The sequence below is a fragment of the Eschrichtius robustus genome, chromosome 5, assembly GCF_028021215.1.
Source record: "Eschrichtius robustus isolate mEscRob2 chromosome 5, mEscRob2.pri, whole genome shotgun sequence".
Lineage (NCBI taxonomy): Eukaryota > Metazoa > Chordata > Mammalia > Artiodactyla > Eschrichtiidae > Eschrichtius > Eschrichtius robustus.
The window spans coordinates 74,042,745-74,070,481 of NC_090828.1; the positions used below are offsets into that span (position 1 = coordinate 74,042,745).

The 27,737-nt window shown below is 42.4% G+C and overlaps 1 protein-coding gene across 2 annotated transcripts in view; it reads left to right on the forward strand.

The window, feature by feature from the left end:
• The first annotated feature begins 804 nt into the window (after positions 1 to 804).
• ACVR1 (activin A receptor type 1) overlaps positions 805 to 27,737 on the forward strand; it is a 125,737-nt gene continuing 98,804 nt past the window's right edge. For both annotated transcript variants that reach the window (XM_068545084.1, XM_068545085.1), the window contains exon 1: positions 805 to 944. The gene's annotated coding sequence lies outside the window, so the exon portion shown is untranslated. The remainder of the gene's footprint in view (positions 945 to 27,737) is intronic.

Below are 27,737 nucleotides of genomic sequence, written 5' to 3' on the forward strand. Positions count from 1 at the left end.
CCGCGCCTACCTGGGCACTCGCCCCGCTGCGCAGCCTCGCCACCTCCCACCCCGGCCGTGGGAGCCCGGCTCGGGCCTGCCCCGCCGCCTCCCCGCCTCCGAGGAGCCCCGCGGGCGGCGCGCTCGCAGTCTCCTCCTTGCCGGCCAGACAGCGCCGGGCGCGCCGGGGGCGGCTCGGCCAGGCTCGGCGGGGCTCGGCGGGCTCGCCCCCGGCTAGGCGCCTGCAGGGGGCGCGGGGACGGCCCCGCCCCGCCGCCTTCCCTCTCCCTCCCGGCTCCCTGGATCCGCGCCGGGAGGAAATGATGTGTTGCTGCCTGGTTAATCACGGCTCCAGACAGTCATTGGCCGAGCGCTCCGCAGCCACTTCCTTCTCCTCCTCCTCCCGCTCCTCCCGCTCCGGCTCCTGCTCTTTGCAGCCGCCGCCGCAGCCGCAGCCTCCCCCTCGGCGCTGGGGGAACTTTTCTACTCTCAGTGACCGTCCTACCCCCCCACCCCCGCCGCCCCCCGGGCCAGCCCCCACCCGGCCCGCCCGCGGCCGTCTTTCCAGCCCGTGCCGCAGCGCCTCGGGAAGTTTATTCCGCCCGCCCTCCTCCCCTTCCTTCTCCGCCTCCTCTTCACCCCGCCTCCCCTCCCTCCTCCGGCTCTTTCCCCGGGGTGGCTGCCGCTGCCGCCGCCGCTGCCAGGCTGCTCCTCGGCCAGCCGCGCCGGCCCCAGGGCCGGAAAGCCCCCGGCGCCCGGCACCGGCTCGCCGCACCCGTCCGCCGCCGCCGCCGCCGCCGCCGCCGCCGCTCTGGGCCGGCCGCCGGCCTTCGGCCCCGCGGAGTTCCGGGCTCCCTCGCCGGCTGCACCGCCCCGCCCCGCGCCGTGCCGCGCCGACCTGCAGCGCCCGGCTGGCTCGCACTCCGCCTCCCCCGGCTCGGCCCCCCGCCGCCGCGGGACCAGAGGTTAGTGCAGGTCGCCGGCCGCGCCTGCCGGAGCCGGGAGGACCGAGGGAGGAGGGAGCCTAGCGGGAGAAGGGGAAGGAATTGGGGGTGGGAGGGTGGGCGTCTGGGGTGCCTCCCCCTCGCTTTCATTTCTTTCTCCCCCAAGCCGATTCACTCTCGGTGGGGGAAGCCGCCGCGGAACAAAACTGTCTTGGTGTGGGCCTGAACTGCCGGTGGGATGTGGCAGAGGGCAGAGGCGCGGAGTGCGGTGGTCTCTGCTTTGCAGTGTGTGTGTGTGTGTGTGTGCGCGCGTGTGTGTGTGTGCGCGTGTGTGCATGTAGTGAACTCCTTCAGGGTGCGTGCCTCTGACTTGTAAATCGATCTGACCGCCTGGCCACGGGGCTCACCTTCCTAGCTGAGCTTGGTAGAGAGTAAAGGGATGGGCGAATCACCCCCACCCTCAAAATATCCGTCTCTTCCAAGAGGAATTTTCTGCTGGAAAGACAGCCAATAAACTCTGCTCAACGCCCTCCCTCCCTCAGTTCTTCCTAGCTGCAGTTTCAAAAAAGCTTGAAAGCCAGGAATGTGGGATTCATCTTCCGATCCCCAGAAGGCAAATGTGGTTACAGATGTTGCACGGTACTTTGCCAAGTTTAAAATCCTTCCTTCAACACGGTCACCAAAACAACGAGGCTAGACCCTTGGGTGCGCTGGGGAGAGATGTGGGCCTCTGGGGCTGCCGGACTCCCTAACTTGCGTCGGGTTCTAGACTGCCTCAGCTCTGTCCAGTTTGTGCCAGATAGGTCTCCCACTCTCCCCAGACTCCCCTTCTTTTCCCCGGGAGTTTTGAACGCTCCTTGCATGGGAGAGAAACTCTTCAAGAAGCTACTTAGGGAAGAAAACATTCCACTTAGTAGCAAAAGAAATGTCTTGGTTAAAAAGTTGTGCTTAACGTGGCTTTGGGAGAGAGGTAGCAAAGTAATACAATGGATTTGTTAATTTTATTGGGCTTTCTTTCTTTTTCGAAGTTTGTGAGGTGGGAGTTCGACGATGATGAGAAAAGGGACTGATCTCATACGTACTTTGTATATTTTTGAAGAGAGGCCCTCGCATTTAGACATGGCTATCCCAGTGGTTTTAAAGAATCCTGTCCCACAGATGCAGACTGCTCTGACAGCCCAAGGAAAGGCGGTGGCAAAAAATAGACACCACCTCCCTTTTCCCCCCCAAAAATTCTTCCTGGAAAGGTGGTGGTAAGAAATTTCAAGAGCTGGGCTGATCCAAGTGGCGATCCTTAAATGGAAACACTATAGTATGTCCTGGCACTTGTCTCTGGAGGTGGGTGGCTGGCAGGGGGCCCGGGCTCGGGCAGCCAGCAGGCACTAGACTTGTGCTGACCTCAGACACTGGCCTCACCACCCAGTTTCACAGGATGCTTGAGTATGAAATGTGGATCTTCACCATTTCGCTGATGGGGACACAGGGGTTGGGAGGTTATCTTAGGCCTGGTCAGGACTTGGATCACCTGGCTTCTAAGACCAAGTCTCCTGTCTTGTGATTCAGTTGTTTTTGTTTTCTGTCCTGGGATTAAAAAAACAGAAGTCTTTTGAGGTTGAGATGTGTAGGCCTTAGACTGATGGCATTGTGTGTTGGATAATCGCATTTCTACCGTCACCCCTTCTGGAAATACTCAACGATGGTGAATGATGTTGCAATAAGTTCTGGATAGATGGCAAAAAAAATCAAGGGCTGGGATGGGTTCATTCTCTCCTTTTCTAGAAATATGGGTAAGTTTTACTTGAAATGGAGAGAGTGGTTTTAAATAAAACTTGATATAGGTAGTAGTTTTACAACTTTCGTACCTTGGAAGGGAGTGATCATTTGAATCCGAATAAGTTTCTTGTTACCTTTAAGTAATTTAAAAGGATACTAAGGATGCAGAGTAAAGATGGAGGAGTATTACATATTCAGGAATGTGGCGAATTAATTTCAGAAGTGAGGAACTTAATTCCGTTAATAGTATTGTAATGTTCTTTTTTCAAAGTAGTGACTTACCAAATTTTGTGCATTTGTCGACAGAACGGATAACTGATTGAATCAGTAAGTAGAGACTATGCCTCTATCTTACCCTAGGTTGCACAGAACTAGTCCCGTGATGATCGTGATAGGCTTCTAGGTAAGGTGGGATTGAGAAGTCCAGCTTTCTGTGGGAGGGAGGGATGGGGTAGGAATGGATTTGAAAAATGATCCTGCTATTCAAGGTCATGAGGTGAAGATGGAATCAATGCGTAAATAGTGTACTTTAGGCAAACAGGAGCTAGGACTGGAAACTCTCCTCTGTGCTTGCTCTGCTGTTGGATCCCTGACTCTTGATTTATTTTTACATGTTAGAAATCAGGGAGAAGTAAACTACTGACGGTGGCAAAATCCTCTGATGTGTTTTGAGTGAATTTAATGACAGACATGTTGATTTGGGGAGGAGGTGGAGTGGATACAACATGCCAGGCACTGTGCTCAGCTCCTTACACACACTTTTTCATTATATTTTCACAACAACCATATGTTTTATTATCATTTCATTCCTTTACAATAAGAGATTGAGGCTTGGCAAAATTAAGTTGCCCTAAGCTGTAGAGCTAGTCAGTGGTGGAGTGGGGGATTTGAACCAGGAGTTTGTGGGACTGTGGAACCCATGTTCTCGGCCATTCTTGCCAGTGTTTGCCAAAGGTCATTCATTTGTACACTGTCTTCATGAGTTTACCATAGCTAAGTCTGTCTCAGTCTATTAATTAGTTAGTATTTGTCTTTAAAGCAACGATTCACCTTTAAAAAAAAACCCTTAAAGACATCATCTTTTAAGAAGAAGAAACAATATAACACTGCTGTATCTGGAAAGCTAACTCACTGGTTATGATTAGGAAATAATCCTAAAGATGCATTCATACTTTTTTAAAAAAATTAATTAATTAATTTTTGGTTGCGTTGGGTCTTCGTTGCTGCATGCGGGCTTTCTCTAGTTGCAGCGAGCGGGGGCTACTCTTCCTTGTGGTGCGCAGGCCTCTCATTGTGGTGGCTTCTCTTGTTGCAGAGCACGGGCTCTAGGCGCATGGGCTTCATTACTTGTGGCTCATGGGCTCAGTAGTTGTGGCTCACGGGCTCTAGAGCGCAGGCTCCGTAGTTGTGGCGCACGGGCTTAGTTGCTCTGTGGCATGTGGGATCTTCCCAGACCAGGGCTCGAACCCGTGTCCCCTAGCATTGGCAGGCGGATTCTTAACCACTGCGCCACCAGGGAAGCCCGATGCGTTCATACTTAGATTGAAACCCAAGTTCAGGATAATGAATTCCGTGTGTGTGTGTGTGTGTGTGTGTGTGTGTGTGTTGCGGGGACCTGGGGGTCTGGGTGGGGTGGAGGAGGTAGTTAGATGATACAGTATTGGGTGATATTCTGGTTTTTGGATTAAGTGATGTGTTCATGGGTGCTGATTTTATTTTTAGACTTTATAACCTACATACACGATGCATACTTTTTTATAAAAAGATAAAGGAAATTAAACACATAACCATTAACATAATGATTACTTGGGGAGTATTTCACTGCACTGTGTAGACTTAGCTTGGTGCCTGTGTGAAGTAGGCATGCAAGAACTGTTGGCTGATTGACAAGACCCCAGGTGATAATTTTAAAGCAAGCTGATTGTTGTCGTACCTGAGTAAGATTGAGGTATGTCCCCCCTGCCCCCTGCCTATTTTCTCCTGCTTCCACTCTCATTTCCAATACCGTGACTAGAATAACAGCACGGACTGTTGTGTGGTTTCTCCTGACGGCGGTTATGGGAGACATGGGCTCGGCTGAAGCTGGCACTTCTCAGCATCACCTTGTCTTATATATCTAGTGCTCAGGATGGGGCAAAGAATGCTGTCATGAAGTGTTAAAACGCTTTCGGTTTTACCCAGTGTAAGTGTGACCATTCAGACTGGGAAGCCGCTATTTAAGTTAAAGCAGTGCCTGGCTAAAATGTTCACAGCATTAAACTGGTGAGGCTCTGAAATAAAGCCATCAGAGATTTTAATTGGAGTCCACATAGTCTCCTGTTTTGTTTTCCCAAGCAAATATTGGGCACTGTGGCTTTATTCCTGGAAATGAGGATTTGAATTGGGTTTCCTGGTACAAAATGCTTTCTTTGATCTCTTGGAGTGAAAACTTTGTGTTTCTTTCTGTGGCCAACTCCAGCTCTTAAAAGAACCAAATGGAATACTTACCTCTTCTTTTTTAATACTTGGCCATAGACTGCTCTTGCTTGCCATGCTAGTTTAAGAATCAGAAGTTCCAAACCAGGATTTGTCTATTGGGAAGGGCCTTCAAATTAAAGACCCCTTGTGAAAGAGCTTCGTCAAGTTGGTGTGGTTGGCACGTCACTGCCGTTGGTTCAGATAGAAGGTAGTTTTACTTGAACTTATGCTCTCAAAATTAACTAATAGGAGACCCAGCAGCTTCCTTTTTGAAGTTGAAACAAATATTTCCCCCACCCCCAATATTCAAACCGGCTGCACAGTCGAATAATATTCTTGTGCTCTTATATGTGTTTCTGGAAATCTGAGCTTGTTTATATGTCTAAAAGACTCTTCTGTGATCCAGGAGAGCTTTGTTTTCCAGAGCCACCGCTACTCAGTTGTTTGATTTTTGGGTTTCAGTCTTTGACCAACATTCCACTTTGCCCATTCGAGTTGCTTCATTGTTTGCTCTGGGTATTTGACTTTTATTTCTGTGACTGGGAAAGTGACTTTACATTTTAGCCTTTCCAAATTTTGTAGAGGTTCATGCAGCAGGTGAAGTTTGTTTTTGGAGGATGGGCTAGGTCAGAGGGTCTGATTTAGCACAGGTGTCCTGATGGGTTTGCAGGAGTTCAGCTCTCTCATCATAAGGCTAAACCTTGGCTGCCCTATCCCTCTTTCCCCCACTTTTGAGGACGGTCAAATCCTTCAGGGCTCAGAATGGTTGGTCATTGCAAGCAAGAATGCTTCCTGGATTTTGCCTTTTGACATTCTTTTAGTGTTTGGTCATCTTCACTACTCATTCTGGGACTTGATTGATCTCTCTGAGGGCAAGGACTTTAAGTTATTCATTCCTCCATTTTTAAAGTTCTACACAATTCATTTCCCTACACCAATTTAAGACTTTTCAAATTCTCTCGCTGGGCTCCTTGAGGGCAAGGACTGTGTCGTATTCATCTTTTGTGTATCTCTTGCACCTAATATAATACCTGGCCCGGACCACACAATCAGTAAATTGTTTTTTAATTGCTGAGAGAATGATTGGATGGTTGCACGTGAAAGGAGCAAAGGAAGCCAGTGCTCTAGACAGTCAGGGAGGCGGTCGCAAGACAAGATGATGCCAGACACAAGTCCTTAAATGTGTTTGGGAACCAGGGACAAAAGACACTCTAGGTTGAAGGAACTGTTTTTGATATTCCTTTATTATGCTTGGTATTTTAACTTAGTGAACTCAACAAACATCTATTGTATTCTCTTCGTAAATGTTTACTTTTTTTGATTGTTTTTGGAGTTCAGGATGACACCTCTTTTTTGGGGGAAAAATATCTCAACTAATTTTTCCTAGCCTGCAGAGCCAGGACTGCAGTAAGTACCATGTGTGTGGCTGGGACTCAAACACTGGTGAATTGACTCCTTGACACTAACTTTCTCCTGTTGCATATGTTCTCAAACAGTTGACCGTGAAAATAGTGTGGTAGAAAGTGCTCATGTGAGAGGTGGAAGGTGGATGACCTCTTGGGAAAATGGACAGAATCCAAAGTAAACTCCTCTTTCGGTAGGTTTTTAAGGGCTGATTTGAGTGGGTGTCCCACGTAGACCTTTTCCACTCGAATGCGTGACAGCTGGGTGCCTTGCTCATCTATGAAAGCCGGATGGGCCTTTGTGGCCACCATGCAGCATGGATGCCATTGAAAATAAGATTGCTCTAGTTTTTGTTTCTTTTTCTTTTTTAGGCATTTTTGGAGGAATTATTGACTGAACTAAAAAATAACCTTGAGTTTGAAGAGAAGTGTGCAGAGGGGATAAAGGAAGGTAGGGGTGATCTCGGACACAGCTAGATACTAGATGTGGGATGATACTTGGAGTTTGGAGAGCAGGTACTGAGAAAAATGAGCCATAAAAAGAACTTGAGAAAAAGCATTTCTGGTCTAGAGGGGATAGGTTGAGGAGCTATTTTAAACCAAGTTCTGAATCTTCACTTTTGCCGTGATTGATAAGCGGTGTTACACTCTGGGTGAAAATCCAATGTGCTTGTTCACTCTCCTTAAGTGATAGTTCAGTGCTTATAAGCAAATAACCACCAAGAGAGCCAGAGCTTTTGGACTTGTAACTTGATGTCAGGGACTGGCAAGAGATAGAAATATATGGAGGGACAACCAGTAGGAAGAAAAAGTGTTAGGTGGTTTTCTAGAGTGACTCTTACCTTCCTTTATGGGAATAGGAAAATGGTAAGGGAAAAGTGTGCCCAATGATATTTTTTATAGGCTTTTTTGAACTTGAAGAACTGAACTATTGTGCACAACAGGTGGCAAGGACAAACATTCTCCTATTTTATGAGTGTGGCCTAGTAAAAAATGGAAAATCTTAGTCCCCAGAGATTATATAAACACAAACGTTCTATTTCAGTGTTTTAAAAACATCTTTGACTCTCAGCAGTTGATTTTACATCATGACTGAGCGCACATACACACATACGCACGCATATTAAAGATAAAGCTGAATTACACATTTTACAAAACACTATTGCAGTGCTTTCTAATTTCTATTCAGTTTTTGTTACAAAAACTTCTGGTCTCTGTCTACTAAATTGATTTCACAACTTGCTAATGGGTTCTAAGCAGCCGTTTAGAAAAACCTATTCTAGGTATTGTGAAAATCAGCCTTAATTTGTTTACTGAATATTTTCTAATCTGGGTGAGAATTCTGTTTTTCTTCTTGTATGAGTCTCAGTCACTCTGCAGACCCCTCTCCTCCCCCATCCTCCCCCCAATCCTGGTGTTCTTCTCTCTGTGTAGGGGTCTTTGCTTGTTTCTCCAAATCTGATTAAAGTGACTAATATGTGTTTTGGACCAGCTTCAAGAGTGCATCATTATCTTGATCCCAATCAGCATCGAAGGTGGGACTAATTAATTTAAACTGGTGGCAGGAGCCACTTAGCTCCCTGTTTATTTAGATTATATTTGAATGGGAGGGTAATTTTTCATAGTATGGGGACAGCAGGAGTGCCTGTGCAGGTCACGTGCCCCAAAAGGACAAGAGAGAGGTGGGGAAGATACCCCTGTACATTTATTGTTCAGAAATGCAACACTTGGTTAGTAGGGTACAGCTCTTTGCATTCAGAGATGTAAGTAAGAGCACAGTCCCATGGCGGTGACCATCATTGTTGTCATCGTCCTTATCACTAACATTTCGCTGCCTTGCTGCTGCTTCTGCTTCCTCTTTTTCCCCTCTTTGTCGTTCATTTATTAAGCATTTGTCAAGTTCGGTAAAACCAAGTTGATCTTAAGGTGCACTTGAGTAAGGGTTTGAAGAATCACACATGTAACTATGAAGGGCAGAACTCTGAGTATCTTGGTCACAAGATACAGAGGGATAAGGATCAACCAACACCTTTGAGGAAGTAGCTGTTTGGCTGGCCTTGGAAAGAGGTTCCATTTTGATGTTATCATTTGGAGAGGTATCTATATGTGTGTAGGCTGTGGAATAGGCAACATTCCAAAACCAGGGAATGGCGCAAGTAAATACAAGGTAGTTGGCTTTTGTTTGAGTCAAGTTGTAAAAAGTAGAGTTGTACATATATTTTTTAAAATAAATTTATTTATTTATTTATTTTATTTTTGGCTGCGTTGTTGAGCACAGGCTTTCTCTAGTTGTGGTGAGCGGGGGGCTACTCTTCGTTGCGGTACGTGGGCTTCTCATTGCGGTGGCTTCTCTTGTTGCGGAGCACGGGCTCTAGGTGCGCGGGCTTCAGGAGTTGTGGCACGCAGGCTCAGTAGTTGTGGCTCCTGCTTTAGAGCACAGGCTCAGTAGTTGTGGCGCACGGGCTTAGTTGCTCTGCGGCATGTGGGATCTTCCCGGACTGAGGCTTGAACCTGTGTCCCCTGCATTAGCAGGCGGACTCCTAACCACTGTGCCAGCAGGGAAGTCCCAGAGTTGTATATATTTTTAATCACTAGAATCAGACTCAGTGCCTTGAGGTGTAGCTTCTTGGAGAGGCATTAAGACCTGAGACATCTCAAAGGAACAGCAGACTCATGTCTCTGGGTTTGTACTAATTTCCAGGCCAAAGTGTCCTGAGTAGAATGGCCAGTGCTGTTTAAATGGTTATATTGCGTACCCTCTCCCACTTTTTTTTAATTTTTTTTTTTTTTTTTTGCCAAGCATATATGGTAATTCCTGGAAGTTAAAAAAGTTAAAAGCTCTTTGTGATGTGATTGGAGTACCTTAAGGTAAGAGCACTTTAGAAGAAAACTTAGAAAGGGAGATTCAGAGCCAAATTGTGGTTTACTTTGAATGCCAGACTAGAGATTTTAGACTTGATTTTTAAAGAGCAGCAATAAGATAATAATACCTGTGAAGGAGGACCTGATCAGGCCCCTTACTTGCATTCTCTCATTTAAGGCTCATACAACTCTGTGAGATACTTCATCTTATTATCCCCATTCTACAGAAGGAGAGACTGAGACTCAGAGGGGTGATGGAGGATGTCTAAGGTCCCACGTCTGAGCTTTAACCCAGGCTATACATCCCCAAGTCACCATGCTTTATAGCAGAGGTTGAAAACTGATGGCCCCTGGGCTGAATACAACTCAGAGCTGTGTCCTGTTTGATACTGCATTCAGAACATTTTTTTAAATGGTTGCCAACATTTAAATATGGGGAAATTTCCCACAAAAAGTCCAAATTTCCACCTACTCCTGTAAAACTGAAAGCTCTGGCAGCAGCAGGCCCATATTCCTGCAGGAAACCTGTGATTGTGATTGTGTCTGTCTGCGGGGACGTGTGTGCTGTGTTTACCACAGTCCTGGCTCATCCTGTTTTCCCCCGGATACTGAGGCCCAGCATCAGTTGCTATTTATTCTTTATTTCTTTGGACCCCTAGCCTGCCTCACTACTGTGTGCTAACTGCATTGTCGCTATAGGCATATGAGTGTGAAACCCCCGTTATATAGCCTTCGTTGGCGATTGATGGTTAGTTTAGTGGTGAAGGTAGATGGCCAGCACCTAAGAGGAAATGAAAGTAGGTAGAATTAGGGTTTTGGGCTGGAGAAGCTGTAGAGTGAATACATCATTTTTTGTGAAGAGAGGGAGGGATGGGTGGTGGACAAACGTATCTGACTTTTGGAACCTGGATGACTAGGAGAATGGTGTTGATCTTAAAAGAAAGCAGAAGGTTGGTAAGAGGAGCTGGTTTGAGATAGGGCATGGTACCAGCCTTGAGGTTCTGGTGGGACACAGACCTAGAAGAGGACCTACTTGAGTCTAGTGAGGAGTTGACTGGAACCCTGTCAAATATGATCCTAGAACCCTGGAGATAAGGGCTTGGAGCTGTGGAAGAGGATGGAAATGCCTTTTGGAAATGGGAAGAAGTGGGCTAAGGTCTGAATGATAAAATGAACCAGCTACAAACAGTTCAAAGTCTCTTATTGACTTTTTTGGGTCAAGTGCCCTGTCTTGCAAATAAACCAAATGTTTATCCTAACAAAGGAGTACAATAACAATCTTCAGCTTTTAAACATGGGAACTGATGAACATCTGCTCATAGAATCAAAGGCATATATGCTTTTTGATGAGTGACACCTGTAACTTATGTTTATGCCTATTTTGCTAAGCCTTACTTAGGTGAAAAGGATTCAAGCAATGACTTTTTTTCTTTCTTTTTTTTTTTTTTTGGTACACAGATGATAGAAAATGTTGCTGTAGTCCTGAGATGGGGGGAAAATGTCAGAGAATGGTTCAGTTTAGAATGGAATGTCCTTTTCAAATTCAGATGAGGTTTTTTTTTTTTTTTTTCCTTCTCTTGGCTTATTTGTTTAGGATTCCCTCCAACTCATTGTTACTTAATCAGTTTAGGTCCACCTCAGCTACTCTCCTTCTCCCCTGGTTCCCTTTTAATCCCTAAGGGTCTTATTGTTTTAGGACAGTCTAAGCACAGGTGGAATGAATCTTTTTCAGATGTGGGTATTGAACATGGAAATCTTCCAGGAGGGCATTTCTTTTGTTCTCATAAAGACTTTTGTCTTGGACATTTCAGTCTCCTTTTTGGGCTATCCTATTCTTAAAAAATTTTTTTTTCAAATTGGTGTTTTTATTTCTAATACACACATAGCTTTATTTCATTACATATATATGTTAATATGGGTTCTTACAAGTTTTTTCTTAAAAATCATATATTTTTAAGATCAAAATCAAAAATCATTCATTAAAATATTTTCTGTTCTAGAAACGAAATTTATGTTATGTTACATGTGCTCAAGGCAAGACTTGAAGTATAGGAAGGGTATACAGTGAAAGGTAACTTTTGTCCTCCAGCCTTCTACTTTACCTTCCTGGAGAAAAACCGTGATTAAAACTAATTGTGTATCCTTCCAGTGATAGCTTTCACATTTACAAACACATACTAATGTGTTTTTCCTATACATTGCATCATAATGTGCACATTTCAATTCTACACCTGACTTTTTAAATTTAATTTATTTTGGAAATGTTTTGCTATCACTACCACGGAGTTTCCTCATTCTTTTGAAAGGTATTTCATTGTGTGGATGTATCATAATGTATTCAGCCAGTCTTTCACTTGTTATTTTAGGTAACATTATGTGTTACAATGTTGCAGTGACTATCTTTACATTTACTACTATATCTACATATTGATTTAGATATAGATGTATATGTAGATCCGTCTGTCTTTCTATCTCCTGTATATCTGGGGGTAAATATCTAGGATTGGAATTGCTGAATTAAAGGGTATTTACATTTGAAATTACGGTATGGGTTGTATCATGAATTGGATATTGGGTTGTGTCAGTGAAGCAAAATGGCATGGTGGAAATGAGAAAGTAACCCATAAGACTCAAGCACTAGTCTGTCCTCTGGTGTAAACCAATTTTGTGGCCCAAGAAAGTCACTTTATCAACCTTTTTCTTTGTAGTACTTTTCTTTCCTCATCTGTGAAGAAGGGCCTATAGACTCAGCTATTTCTAAAGTTTGATAATTTGTTGATTTTCTCAGTCTTCATCCGTTTTGGTCCTTCCAGTAAATGGAGGCTTGATGATTTTTTTTTTTCCCTGTGTAAGTTTGAGTCTATGAAGAACCCTAGGCTTGGGGAGCCTTGCTAACCACAGCTTTACTTTGATTGTTTTAAAGCACTGGGTCTGGTTTGTGCTTTATGTTAAAAGCAGAGCTTATATGGTTGGTTGTCTCGCTCTCTCTTTTTTTTTTTTTTTTCTTTTTTTTAAAATACGGTGAGTGGTAAGTAGGCATTAGTGACCAAGAAACCCATATAGTCAGCTTTCTATTATTGAGCAAGAATAGAGGCAATGGATTTTTAGACTTAAGGAAAAATATTTTATTTTTGTAATAGCTTTTTAAAAAAAGCAATAGGCCTATGATAGACAGTCTTTAAGAAACAGCGAAATTTTATTTATGACTTTGGAACAGACCAGAGCAGACTACTTTAGCTCTTTCAAAGTATTTTATAATATGAAGAAGGGAAAATAGGGGATTATTTAATATTTTGAGGTATTTAACTGGTATAGATTAATAAGATGATTAGATTTCCTGGTGGTTACCAAATTAGATGTATTTAAAAATTCAAAACCAAGTAAATAAAATGTAATGTAAAATCCATGTTTATTCCCTGTACTGCATTTTTTTCTTTAGAATTGGTTCCCCTAAAATTAAGCAACATGCTTGGATTTTTTTCATTTGAAAGACTTGGAAATTTTGGGCTGCTAATATAAATGTAATTTTTCTGGAAAAGATTTTGAGCCCTTGGTTACTCATCAAAAAACAAACAAAAAAATCCCTAAAGCTCTTTAAGTATACAAATTTATTCAAGTCTCTGTAGAGTAGCGAAAAAGAAAAAAATGGAAATGACTTAAATGTTCTACAATAACCTGTAAAGGTTAGGTATGTATACACAAAGACTCTGTGTGTGTGTGTGTGTGTGTGTGTGTGTGTGTGTATGTATGTATACTGTTAGTATATCTGTGGGGTAAATATTGAGAACAGAGACTATGTCTGTCTATTACTCCCTGTGTGTGTATCCTGTCCCTAGTTTACTGCCTTATCCATTGTAGGCACAAAGAAAATTTTGGAATGAATAGAATGACCATGGAGGTTATATAAAACAACATTAAGTAGAAAAAGCAGGACACTAAAACAGTATAATTCCATATACATAAATTATGTACAATTCCATAAACATAAACCATAGTACAATTCAGGTTTGTAGTTACATACTATATGGATATAGAGAAAAAAAGACCAGTAGGAAATAAACTGGAATTTTAATAGTTATTATTTCTGGGCTGTGCGGGTCATGCATAATTTTGAAGAGAAAATCTTTAAATACAAAGAAGTGAAGTAAATATTGGAAGATTTTTGTCACCTTGATAATATATTTTACCCTTTCAGCATTAAAGGTGGTCACCTTACCTAAAATGATGTATTACAATACTGTGGCCTTTTCTCCTCTTGAGTAAAATGTACTCTATCTCAGTAGTGTGACAGGTTTTATATCTACTTTAGAATTAAATTATGTTCTGAGAGTTGGACTTTTAAGAAACTGTTTTTTTAATTTTTTTTTAATTAATTAATTAATTAATTTATTTTTTATTTTATGGCTGTGTTGGGTCTTCGTTTCTATGCGAGGGCTTTCTCTAGTTGTGGCAAGCGGGGGCCACTCTTCATCACGGTGCGCGGGCCTCTCACTGTCGCGGCCTCTCTTTGTTGCGGAGCACAGGCTCCAGATGCGCAGGCTCAGTAATTGTGGCTCACGGGCCCAGTTGCTCCGCGGCATGTGGGATCCTCCCAGACCAGGGCTCGAACCCGTGTCCCCTGCACTGGCAGGCAGATTCTCAACCACTGCGCCACCAGGGAAGCCCCAAGAAACTGGTTTTAATTTCACATCAGTTGAAGTTAAAGGGCAGTGAAAGTATATTAGATCTGGTACAAGTGTCTAATTATAATTATTGACACATTTTCAAATGCTCTCTTAAGTGTGATACATTGCCTGTGATTTGACAGCTGTGACTACATTAAACCTGCTTGAGTACTCTTTTCACAAAGGTTTGTTTAAACTTAGAATTGTCAGAAGGATTCTCTGCAAAGTAGATGAACACAGATTTAGAGGTCAATGGTGTTTCATTTTCCACTGTGCCTGGTGATTTTAGTCTGTTAAATGTTAATCAGAAGATTATCTGGGTTTCGTTTTCACTTTGGGAAAATTGGGAATTTTATTGTTTTGTATCCTATAAAAAATAGGCGATGATAGTCCTTTGTGGTTTGACTCTGTGCAATGATAGCATAAATTCTGCTTGTTTCTCTTGCTGAAGATCCTCAACCACAAAACTCCAAGCTGAAAATTGGATTCTGTATAATAACCTCATTTTCTAAAAGTCTTCCCTAGACCAAGTGCATGCATTTCTTTTGTGTAGCCACTCCTTCCTTCTGTATAGATTTGTTGACTAGCTACCGTGTACCAGGCACTGGGAATATAAAGACAGAAAGGCTGTCAGAGAGCTCAGTTTGGGAGAGACAGAAAAATAGTCAAGCTACACCAGAGTGAAGCACCAGAATGGAGCTGTAAACATAAAGTTGGAATGTGCAGTTCTGTTTGAGAGGGCAGCAAGGTCATCTTCTCAGGGTAATGATGTTCTCAAGCATCTTGAGGGATGAGTAGGAAGGCATCAGGTGGGAAAAGGGCCTTCGAGGCACAGAGGCTTGTAGGAAAGATAGCATCCTTTAGAACTGAGTGTGACCAGAGCCATGCTACTTAAATGTGGTCCTTGGATCAGCAGTAATGGCATCGTTTGGGAGTTAGCATCAGTAGAAATGCAGAGTCTCAGGCCCACCCCAGTACTACTGAATCAGAATCAACATTGCAACACTATCTCCAGGTGATTTGAATGCTTCTAAAAATTTGAAAAACATTAGAACACAGGAAGGGAAAAGATGGGAGAGCTGGGAAAGTAGACCACTGCCAAAGAGTTTGGCCTTTTTTTTTTTTTTAAAGCATGAGCTTGATAATGAGGAAGTGACATTATCAGATTCACTTTTTCCCAGAATTGCCTGGAAGTAAAAGTGAGGCAACATTTAACAGAAAGTCTCTTGAAACCTCAATCATATAGTGCTCCACAAAAAAGGTCCTCATGTGAGCTTGAGAAATGCAGGATATGTCCTTTTCTCAGACACTGTAAATGACCAGAGTTCAGTGGAAGTTCCGAGAAGCTGGCGTTGAGGAAAACCATTAATTGAATCATCTATCCTGGGATATCCCTGGGGTCTTTCAAGTTTATTCCGCAGTGGAACCCTTTATAGCCACACAGCTGTTCACACCCCAGGGAGAGCGGATGGTATTTTGCTGAACATGTTTTGGGAAATGCTAGCACTCATTCCCAAACTTCAGGCGCTGCTTCATCTGAGTAGCGTGAGCAACTATCCTACTTTGCCTGGGACAGAGAGCTATCCCAGGATTTTCAGTGCTAGAACCCTGGGCAAACAAGGGTGCCCTTGGGCACCCTTCCTATTTGTTCACCATACCTTTGACTAATTACTTCATTTTTCTTTAAATGGGCACAGCCTTTTTCCGTAAATACCTGTTTCAGGCTCATTCTAATGGAGTCATTCCCAAATTCATCTGCACATTGGAAGCATGTGGGAATTTCCAAACCTGATGCCCATCCCGCTGTCCAGGGCTGTGATTTAATTGGTCTGGGATGTATTTTTAAATGTCCCCAGGTTATTCCAATGTGCATGAAAGTCTGTTCAAAGCAACTATACTTGTGGAAATGTGGTCTCGATGTGCACCTTAAGAATTTATTTTAATATGTAATAGGAAAAACATTAACCATTGGAAAGAAAAAAAAATTAAGCACCGTGGAGCATCATGTTGGGGGACCACCAGTAGAACATGTCCCACACTTCGGGGAAGGCAGGGGAACAGCAGTCTGGTCAAGAAACAGTGACAAGGGCTTCCCTGGTGGCGCAGTGGTTGAGAGTCTGCCTGCCGATGAGGGGACACGGGTTCGAGCCCTGGTCTGGGAAGATCCCACATGCCGCGGAGCAACTGGGCCTGTGAGCCACAATTGCTGAGCCTGCGCGTCTGGAGCCTGTGCTCCGCAACAAGAGAGGTCACGATAGTGAGAGGTCCGCGCACCGCCATGAAGAGTGGCCGCCGCTTGCCGCAACTAGAGAAAGCCCTAGCACAGAAACGAAGACCCAACACAGCCATAAATAAATAAAGAAAGAAAGAAAGAAAGAAAGAAAGAAAGAAACAGTGACAAAAGTGGCTGGAGAGGACAGTAGAGATTTCAGGGCTGTTGAGGGAGTTGAGCTGACTGATCTGCTCTTTGTGGTGAGGTAGAAGGAGGAGAATCTCAGGTTGCAGCGGGGGGGTGGGCGGCGATCACGGAACAGAATAGGGAGGCGAAGGGAATGCTATAAGGGGACAGGCTCAATTTGACAAGTCCTGCTTGAGCGGCTCTGGGACGTCCAGGGGGAGCTGTCAGAAGAAAAGTGGTAATAGCTCAGGAGAAAGGGCTGGGCTGGAGACCATTGAGAGCTTCTCCAGGTCCGGGCATGAAGTTCAAGGTGGGGATCAACCTGCCTGCGGAGAAGGGCTGAGAGGGTGATCTGCCCCAGGGTCCACGGGGTGAGTGCAGGGAGAAGGGCCGAGTCTGGGAATTGGGGGAGCGGGAGGGACGTCAAGGGGGGTGTCTTCTTCATCCACCTGGAGGAAGGGGAGGCTGTCCCAGGTAGTCTTGTGACCCAAACAGATAAAGGTTCTCCAGGGCAGTTTGTTTTGGTAATTTAGGGTGGCATTAGTCCTGTTTGTGTAAGTTTAGCATGAGGGAGGAAATGAGATTAGAGTGGGTTGAGAGGGAGGAGACTTGCTAGAGCAAATGACTCTAGAAGTTCTAACTGCAGAAAAAGCCTGGCATAGTATGGGGCCTTGGGGAATAAGCCTGGGTTTGTTTGGGGAGTAGTCATCTTTGTGGTTACTCATGGACGTTATTTCAACAAGGAGTAACGATTACAAGGAATATTCAGATATTCACAGAAAAATTGCCAGAACTCTCTGGAGCCCCATGAAACTGCTTTACTTTCAAGTCATAGCCATAAACCTTTTCTCCCCTCCTTCTCTTATTATTCCCTGGACACAACAATATCAAGTTCTGAACTTATATGTTTATAAATATTATTAACTTTTTTTATGGTGATGATAAGGCAGCATATGATTAAGTATTCAACCTTTGTTCCTATGTAGCTCACTTTGTGGAGGGCTTTGCAGTTTACCAAAACACCACCACATCTTATGTGAGCCTCTAAATAACCTTTGCACAGAAGGCAGGGCCAAGATTAGTATTCTTCCATTTTACAGGAAAAGAAAAAGAAAACCCTGAAGTTTAAATGTATTGAAGAGGACTTGCCCAAGATTAAAGACTTTGTGATGGATCAGTCAGTGATGGAGGCAGTATGGGATCCTGGTCTCCTGGTGCAATATTTCTTCCATTATATTTGGAGAGGGATGGGAGTGGAGAGTGTGTCTTTTTTTTTTTTTCCAATTAGTTTGTAAATTCCTTGAGGACAGAGACCTTATGTTCACTGTTGAGTTGTTTACTGACTCTTCCACTCACTGCTATGTAGGCACCTTGGGAGGTGGTGGTGGACATGAGCGCCCCTTGGTCCAAGCGTCCACTCTCAAGGGCCTTCACATTGGTCTTGACGTTACTTTTGAATGATAGAGCCCCAGAAATATACCAACAGGATTGAAAGGAGGCATCCTGGATCATACAACTTTGGACTTGTGTCTCATTACTGGACCGTGTAATTATCTTGAGACCAGCCCAGTAATATTGCCTGGCATGTTTTGTAAATATTTAAAACATACACAGTTTTTGTCACTCTGTTTTGACATTTCTTTATATAATACCAGAAGTCATCACAGTGGAAGAGGCCCAAACCTCTCTGGACTTCAGAGGGGCCCTCCTTTATGTATGAGATACTCTGATGAGCTGAGTGGAGGGACGTGGGGATGAATCAACTCCTCTCACAAAGCTCTCAGCTTTGTTGAAAGCTGATCTTGTTTGGTAGCCCTTACAGGGCACACAGTGGGCCCTCAATAAATACTTGTTATTTTGAATCAAGGGAGCTGTTATTTTGTGTTACGCATTCTCTATTGTATCACAGTGGACCACTGTCAATTTTTTTTTTTTTAAATGATCTTTTCCGTGAGTCATTAAAGATCCGGTGTTAGGATTTGGGGAAGGGGAATGATGAAAGAGAGTAAAGAAATAGAATCAGCACATTTTAGGACAAGAGAGGAGAGGCTTTGAGTGAGTGGTGAAAGTTGAAAGCAGGAAGGAGTCACTCAGGGGCAACTGGACAGATGTGGAGGCTCTTTTGAAAGAGCACACTGAGGGGAGATGAGGACGAGACAGGAGTCATTCGAATCTGATGATGTCCTAGAGGGGAAGACCGAAGGCCTTTTCAACCTTAATTGTAGCCACAGGACAAAAGCATATTAGAGCACTTTTTTTTCTACCTCTACTAAGGGCTAGTAGTGGATAATCTCTTTTGTAGCGTCATGTCTAAAAATCTGCTCTTCGGATTACATTGAAGTTTATTATTTTTTAGGGTGTTGTGGGTTGAGGAAGAAGCATAAAAATTTGACTCCCTTTCTTGTATTTACACTACAATTTCAAGCTACTGGTTTATTATGAAGCAAGGAACTTTTTAGTCATTGAGGAGATTTCAGCGGATGAGTTAATGTTTGGTCATCGGAAAATGTATCATTAGAGCTTGTTTCTCTTGAGAGGAGAAAAAGGCAAAATATGAGTCAGATGGAGCATCAAGTCATTTCCCTCCTCTTAATTAAGCCACCCTCCTGCCGAAGGACCATCACCCTGCAAGGGTAATTCAGACAGTAACAACCACTGGCATTTGTAGTGGACTTTACAGTTTATAAAGTACAGTTTTGCTCTGACTCCTGTATATAAAGTTGGCATTTCTGATGAGGGACGCTCAAGTGAGCTGTTTTTCTAGGGAAGGTGCTTTAATCAATTTATACCTAAAAGTGCCATCTGCAAGTCTGAATGAGATGTTTTATTTGGTGAGGGGTCCACCAGTTTGTTCATTGGCATTTATGAAAAATGTTAAAAGGTAGTAAACTAACCCGTGACATTGGGAGAGTGTAAAGTTTGTTTTACAGATAAAACACTCTGCTGTGTGTTCTGTGTTTGCCTATTCTATTCATTCTCTTCCTCTCTCTTTGCTCTTGACTCTGTAGTGATTTCTATGTTGTGTTCCATTTTGCTGGTGACTGAGATAATCACCAAAACTTTGTGCAAATTTCTAACTAACTAGAAATATGTCTATGGGAGACGAATGTGAAGTGTTGGGAATAAAAACTGCTTCCATCTTCTTTCATTTTCTTTTTTCAAACTCTTTTATGGTCTATTTGATTCATGTTTTTATCTGTTCATTTTTTTTTTTTTTTGGAATACCGACTGTGTGTTAGGCCTTGTGCTGATGACACGGGGACCAAAGGTGCTATTCCTGGCCTCAGGAGAATTCACAGCTTAGTAAGGGAGACACATGAATCAGCGGTTCAAGTACAGCTTGGCAAGTGCTGTCTATCGCAGAGGTGGGCAGAAGATCCAGCAGTGAGTCCAGAGGAGGAACACCTAACGTGCTTTGTGGGGAAGGGTGTAGGGAAGGTTCTGACTCAAGGAGGTTTTTAAGTGCACACTTTAAGAATAAGTGCAACTAAGCCTGGCAATGTAGAGGCAGAATATTCTAGTGTAGGGAACATTCAGTCTAAAGGTAGAAGGCAAAAGGAGAGTGTGGTGCATGCTGGGAGTGGCAGGTAGTTTAGTTTAACCATAGCTTAGGGTACATGTGGGAATTGATATGACATAAAGCTGGAGAAGTGGGTGAAGGCTACATCGTGAGGACTCCTTATTCTGTGCTGAACAATTCAGATCCTTCTCCCAAACTATGCTAAGTATTAGGGAATTTTAGGTAGGAAAGGATCTGGTTAGATTTGGATTTTGGAGCAATCACTGGTAGCAGTTTTTGAGGATGATCTTGAAAAATGTCATCTATCTATGCTCTGGACTGAATTGCATGTGTTTCCCCCAAATTCATATGTTGAAGCTCCAACTCCCAATGTGATAGTATTTGAAGATGGGGTCTTTGGGAGATAAGTAGGGTTAGATAAGATTATGAGGGTGGGGCCTTCCTGATGGGATTAGTGCCCTTATAAGAAGGCATACCAGAGAGCTTGCTGTCTCTTTGCCACATGAGGACACAGCAAGAAGGCAACCATCTGCAAGCCAGAAATAGAGTCCTCCTCAGGAACTGAATTGGCCAGCACCTTGATCTTGGACTTCCTAGCCTCCAGAATTGTGAGAAAATATATTTCTGTTGTCTAAACCAGCCAGCATATGGTATTTTGTTATGACATTCTGAGCAGACTAATACAATCTATTTTATGTATTTGGGTAATTGTGAAACTAGGAACAGGAAGGATATTACAATAATTCAAGTAAGTAACAGTCATTTGGCTTAGTCTGTTTTGAAAAATATTTGACTGTGGAACTATTCATGTTAAACTTAAAAAATCTAGTTTTGAGATATTATTGTTAGAACATCACTTCTGTGATAAGTCTTATGGGAGAATTTTCTTAAACATCTCAACATACTACCTTTTATTAAAGTAATCCACTCATGCCTCGAATTTTTTTTTTAATTGTCTTTTATTTTGCATATTGGTACAGCCCAATTATCAGTACCTAATGCCTCAGGGTTAAGTCTGTTGGACAGTCCTCCCCTGCTTCATCTAATTTTGATACTGTGACATTTAGACTATTTTAAAGGAATCTTGATGTTTGTATGGTTTTAGGAATTCCATGCAAGATTCCATGATCTTCTATCATTTAGAAGATCATGGAACTATGGCAGACTCTGATATTTGTTGTAAAACTGGTACCAGTCTTGGGTGTGTTTGCATAACTATTTAAAAGAGAATAATTTTAAATACTTTTGTTTGTACGTGTGAGGATGTGTCTTAAACATGTTACCCAGCACTTAACTCTGTGCCAGATATTTTCAGGTTGAGTCTAGTCTCCTTTCCCAAGGTCTTGCTCTTTATTTTTTCTCTGCCCTTTTCCCCCAAGCTCCTTCAATTTATCCTCTTTGTTGGCTTTTTCCCTTGAGCTTAGAAATAGGCTTACGTCTTTCCTGTCATTAAACAAAATGTTTTGAACCCTATGACTTTCATAAGCCGTTTCCTGAGGAAGCATTTTAGAAAACGAGTCTACATTCATTGCTGCTGCTCCCTCTTCAGCCACTGGCTGTCTTCTCCGAAATATAATGTCCTTTCTCTCCCTGTATTCTTCTCGAGTTGCTCCCATTCATTAAATGTTTCTGAAGAGATGTGAGTGTCTCAGGAGTGTTAATCCCTTTCCTCAGTGGCCTCTTCTTAGTGGTAGAGTCACAAGGTTGGGAGGAGTTATTTAATGCAACCATCCAGGGTCTGCAGTGCTCTGCATCGTACCCTCTGAGTGAACCCCCAGGCTTCGCAGAAATTCTGCCAAGTTGAGGGATGCAGTTTGTACTACGAACTCATTCTACCTTTGGACTACGCTGACTATCAGAAGGTTGGGTTTTTTGGTCTATAATAAGTGCAGCGTCTGTTTATCCTTTGGTCATAGTTCTTCTTTTTTTCAGCTATAAGGAAGAGAGTACAATACTATATTTACATGATTAGACCTATCATGTTCATCCTGATATTCTTTTATCTGAGCAAAATCTCTCCAGAGCTTTCCGGTGGTCACCGCCATCCTGCCCACCTTTTGCTCATGCTTCTGTTTGGTCGAAAGCCTTTAAAAATCGGTATTTAGAACTGATTGCAGTATTCTTGAGTGCGTTTTCTCTCCTCTAATTTTTTTTTGACTTCCACGCTTGTACGCATGGAAACTGCTGTATTTCAGAGAACCACATTGTCCTACTTACTGAGTTGACTACCCACAGAAATCTCAAAGTTTCTCATATCATATCTATCTCATATCATAGATGCTGCTGTTTTCCTCACACTCTCCTTGTCTACTTGTGTCCTTGTCTTTTATTTCCTTTACTATATGTAGGACCTTAAATTTACCTTGATTAATTTTTAGTTTGTCAGGTCTCGCCCATAGCACTAGCCTGTTGAATATGTTGGATTCCATTTCTATCACGTTGGGAAGAGATGAGTTCTCCTTCTGCCTCCTTTGAATGCAGTAACTCATGGATACATCTGCTTATCTTTTTGACCATCTTGACCACAGATATTTCATAAGATACTTTGTCAGCTGCCTTGCTAATATCTGTGTTTCCTTGCACTTCTAGTTTGGGAATCTTATTGAAAAAGGAAGTTAGGTTCATCTTGCATGACTTGCTCTTAGTATTGAGATCCCCAGGAATTATTTCTTGCTAAGTGTTTGAAATCCATTCTCAAATTTGCCTGGGACTTTGGTCTATGTCTGTAGACCTTGACATTTTCCCCTCATTTTTATTTTTCCAAAGCATCTGTTGATCACTTAATCCTTTCTGACTTGGTTTTTGCTGACTTCCTTTCCTTTTCCTCCCAGTTTTGGAATTTTCTGAGATAGCTTGTTTCTCTCTTTTTCAATTTCCATCTTCTAAGGTTCTTGATACTTGCATTGCCCGGGAGGCAGCCACTAGCCACAATCTACATAGAGATTTTATTGGCTCTAAGGAAACTACTGACTTCAAGTTGAAAGCCAGAACAGGAAACGCTGACACATGGAGTAGAAGGTTAAGGTTGACTATTCTGAGAATCCTGGGAAGACCAGAACGGAGAGAAGAGGTCACGATTTAACCAGTCGGACTTGTGTGTTGCTATTGCCAGGTTACACTTGTATAGTGTGTTCGTGGCCCGACGACTGCAAACAGTGAGTCATTTTGCGAATAAACATTAATAAATTTATGTGTAGAGTATTTTTAAAATAAAATCCTATGTGTAGTGTGCCAAGAGATAATAAGTTTTGGTGGAAGCAAAATAAGTCCTTAAATTGGCTATTTTGACATGTGATTCTGCATAGTGCTGTTAACCTTGCTAGGTTATTCAAATACTATACAATAATGTTTGCTGTCATTATCCAGTGTCTGAATGTTTTCTGTATGCTTCAGTTTTTGTAAATACTACTAAGCATTCTTAGTTAAGCAATTTTAAAAAGATACTCACGATAGTAAAGAGTGAAGAATGTTGGTAATATTTTAAAAATGATTTGTGATTTCAAGAATTCTCAGGAATTTTATTTTCTCGTTCCCACATCCCAAAGATTGATATCTGCAGGGAATTTGGAAACGATAGTCCATAGTGCTTATCCCAGGAGGTATTTGTATCTGATCTATTATATGATAGGTACAGAAATTGGGTTTATGTGTTCAGAAACTGTTAGGGCACTTTGACAGTGCCATGATTTAACATGTGATCAGTGGACCCAACTCACTGAACAGGGTGTTTTACAGAATTATTCTTTGATTATGGATGGGAAATTTAGTTGGATAATCACTGGTCTAGGTGAGAGACAGTGATGGCTTGGACCAGGCTTGGAGTTATGAGAAGAAGTTGGTTGGAATCAGGATATATTTTGAAGACAGAGCCCATGGGTTTTGCTACTGAATTAGATGTCAGATTATTCTAGATGATCTTCACTTCTCAAGTACTTCATTTGTAAAATGGGGACAATTAGGAGATCTACACTTAAGATTATCATATCTATGTCGAGCGTTTCTCTGAGCTTGCTGGAGAAACTGCTGCTAATATAACTTCCTAATCCAGTCATATAATTCCCTTGACCTTCAGCCCATCAGCTGCTCACCAAGGCATATAGAAGAAATTTTAAACTGTTTAGATTGACTTTAAGACATGTGGCATCTTCCTTCAGACTCTTTTCCATGGTTATCTTCGACCACGTCCTCTTATACCCTTGACTGTACTGTTCCAGTCAATCTATTACTGCACGGTAAACCGCCTCAAATGTAGTGGCATAAAACAAAACCCATTTTACTCTACTCACAGTTTAGCAAAGCAGGGATTTGGAAAGTGCACAGCAAGGACAGCTTGTCTCTGTTCCACAGTGTCTGGGGCCTCAGCTGGGAATGCTTGAAGGTTGGGGGCTGGAATCGTCTGGAGGCTCATTCAGTCACATGTCTGGCTTGTGATGCTGGCTGTCAGCTAAAACACCTACATGTGGTCTCTCTACATGGGCTATTCTGAGCTTCCTTAGAGCATGGCGGCTGAGTTCCAAGAGCAAGTGTTGCAAGAGACAGGAAATGGAAGCTGCTAGTTTCTTAAGGCTTGGTCCTGGAGACGGGTACGGTGCCACTTCTACTGCAGTCTGTTGGTCAAGCGGTCACAGAGCCCAGATTCAAGGGTGGGGGGGAGGGGCACACAGATCCCACCTCTTTTCTTTTTAAATGGAAGTACAGTTGATTTACAGTGTTGTGTCAGTTTCAGATGTACAGCAGAGTGATTCAGTATATATATGTGTGTGTGTGTGTATATATGTGTGTGTGTGTGTGTGTGTATATTCTTTTTCAGATTCTTTTCCATTATAGGTTATTACTAGATATTGAATATAGTTCCCTGTGCTATACAGTAGGTCCTTGTTGTTTCTCTATTTTATATATAGTAGTATGTATCTGTTAATCCCAAACTTCTCATTTATCATTCCCCTACTTTCCCCTTTGGTAACCATAAGTTTGTTTTCTATGTCTGTGAGTCTGTTTCTGTTTTGTAAGTAAGTTGATTTGTATCATTTTTTTAGATTCCACATTTAAGTGATATGATATTTGTCTTTCTCTTACTTCACTTCATATGATAATCTCTAGGTCCATCCATGTTGCTGCAAATGGCATTATTTCATTCTTTTTTAGGGCTGAGTAATATTCCATTGTGCGTGCCTGCGTGTGTGTGTGTGTGTGTGTGTGTGTGTGTGTGCCAGTGCCACATCTTCTTTATCCATTCATTCATCTGGCAGTGGACACTTAGGTTGCTTCCATGTCTTGGCTATTGTAAATAATGCTGCTATGAACATTGGGGTGCATGTATCTTACCGAATTAGAGTTTTCATCTTTTCTGGATATATGCCCAGGAGTAGGATTGCTGGATCATATGGTAACTATTTTTAGTTTTTTAAGGAACCTCCATACTGAACTCCACAGTGGCTGCACCAGTTTGCATTCCCACCAAAAGTGTAGGAGGGTTCCCTTTTCTCCACACCCTCTCCGGCATTTATTATTTGTAGACTTTTTGATGATGGCCATTCTGACCAGTGTGAGGTGATACCTCATTGTAGTTTTGATTTGCATTTCTCTAATGACTAGCATAGATTCCACCTCTTGATGGCAAGAGAGCCAAAGAATTTGGGGGCTGTGTTTTGAATCTGCCACAGCCAGCTATTTATTTGCCAGCTTCCTCTGTACATTTTTGTGTTTAAATGCCTCTGTGTGTCAACTGCTTTCCCCCTCTACTCTCTACCCCCTCCCCAGTTCAAATGCCATTTCTTTTTCTCCGTACAGCCTTTGTCATATTTCATCTTCTGGCTAAAAGCAGTTTCTCCTTCCTCAGTGTTCCCACAACATTACTGTTTGTAATTGTTCTGTATTTTTCACTTTTTTTTCTTTATTGGTAGATTATAAACTCTTTGAAGGTAAGGATTATATCTTGTTTACCTTTCCATATCTCATAACATATAGGTTCCTTGAATTGAAGATTCAATATTGAATTGTCTCAAAATTGGTATGCTGATGGCTGGGACTTGGCAGTGGTTAAGAAGAAAATTTTAATGAGAATATTAAAAACTTTGCTTTTAATACAGATTGTTTCCTTTTTTTTTTTTTTTTTTTTTTTTAAAGCTGACCTCACTTTTCTTTACCTGGATCAACCCTATTTATTTATTTATATTTGGCCACACCACGCAGCTTGTGGGATCTCAGTTCCTCGACTAGGGATTGAACCTGGGCCACGGGGCAGTGGAAGTGCCGAATCCTAACCACTGGACCACCAGGGAACTCCCAGGTTGTTTCCTTTTAATACAAATTGTTTCAAAGCTTTTTTTTTTAAAATCTGCTCTCTGTTGTAAAGTAAAACTTTTGAACTTTTCTCCCCTGTAGCCATAAAATTAGAGGAGAGTTGCCTTTTGAAGTTGTCATCTTCCTGTACAGTTGAACCCCTGCTACCTGGGCCTTATTGATTTTGCAAACTGGGTTGCCGTCTATTACTGGATCAATTTAATGAGTCAGACTCAGCGTTAGAAATAAAAGTTTTAAATAAAAACTCATGTGTTGCAATGGTAAGAAGTACTTCATGAAATTTTTATTTCAGTTTTATATATGTATGCATGCAGTGAGTTGAAATGTAACATTTTTTTACTATAGTTGGGGGTCAAAATTTTTTGGAAGGCACTCCTATGTAAATTCTTTCTAAATGCTTGGTATTTCTAGTTCATTTCTTTTGTTTCTGTATTTTTAGCTTATTCCTTTTGATGTCCTTTCTAAGGGCTAATCTGTAGGTCCCTTCTGGGGACCATATATACACTTTCTTTTATGCTCAACTTTTTCTTCACCCATCCAGCCTCTTTTTAAAATAAACCTCAGTGGCTCTGTGTGAAAAATGTTGCTTTCCCTCTTCTTATTTGGAGACTTTAAGCTTACTCTCCTGCCCTCAAGAGGAGAAGAGGTGGAATCAGCTTTTTTTTTTTTTTTTTTCTCTTTTATGTTTTTATTGAGGTATAGCACACATACAGTAAAATACACAAATCTAAACCTACAACTCAATGCATTTTTTCATCTGTATTCATCCATATTAGCATCACACGGATGAAGATAGAAAGCATTTTCATTGCCCCAGAAGGAACCAGCTTATTCTTAAATTCCTTCTGGAACAAGATGGATGGGTAAGTAAATTACTAGGTTCTCTCCACCTCCCTTGTAGGGCATATACTGGTAATAATGTTGAGCTTTGAAGTACACAGAAGTCTAAAGAAACTCAGGAAGTGTTAAAACAGAGGATGCTGAACGTGAACTTTGGAAGAATAAAATGGGACCAGCTTAGGTGAGCCGGGGAGAGAAGCAAGAAAGGGGAAGAGTTCAGGGGAAGAAAGGTTTATCTGAATTTCATAGGAGGGAACATAAAGCTTCGTTTGCTATTGCCACTGTGACAAGGCATGATACACTTTTAATACCTTGAAACAACGTAAATTTATCCTCATAGTTCTGGAGGCACTGAGAGGAGAATCTGTTTCCTTTGGCTTGTAGCTCCTTCCTGCAAATTCAAAGCACATGCCTTCAGTCTGTTTCCCTTGTCTCACATTGTCTTCTTTCTGCAGTAAACCTCCCTTTGCCTTCTTCTTAAAAGGACCCTTGTGATTACATCCTACCCCCGCCTGCTCCCCCGCCCCCGCCCCCCGATAATCCGGGATAATCTCCCCATCTCAAGAGCTTTAATTTAATCACATCTGCGGAAGT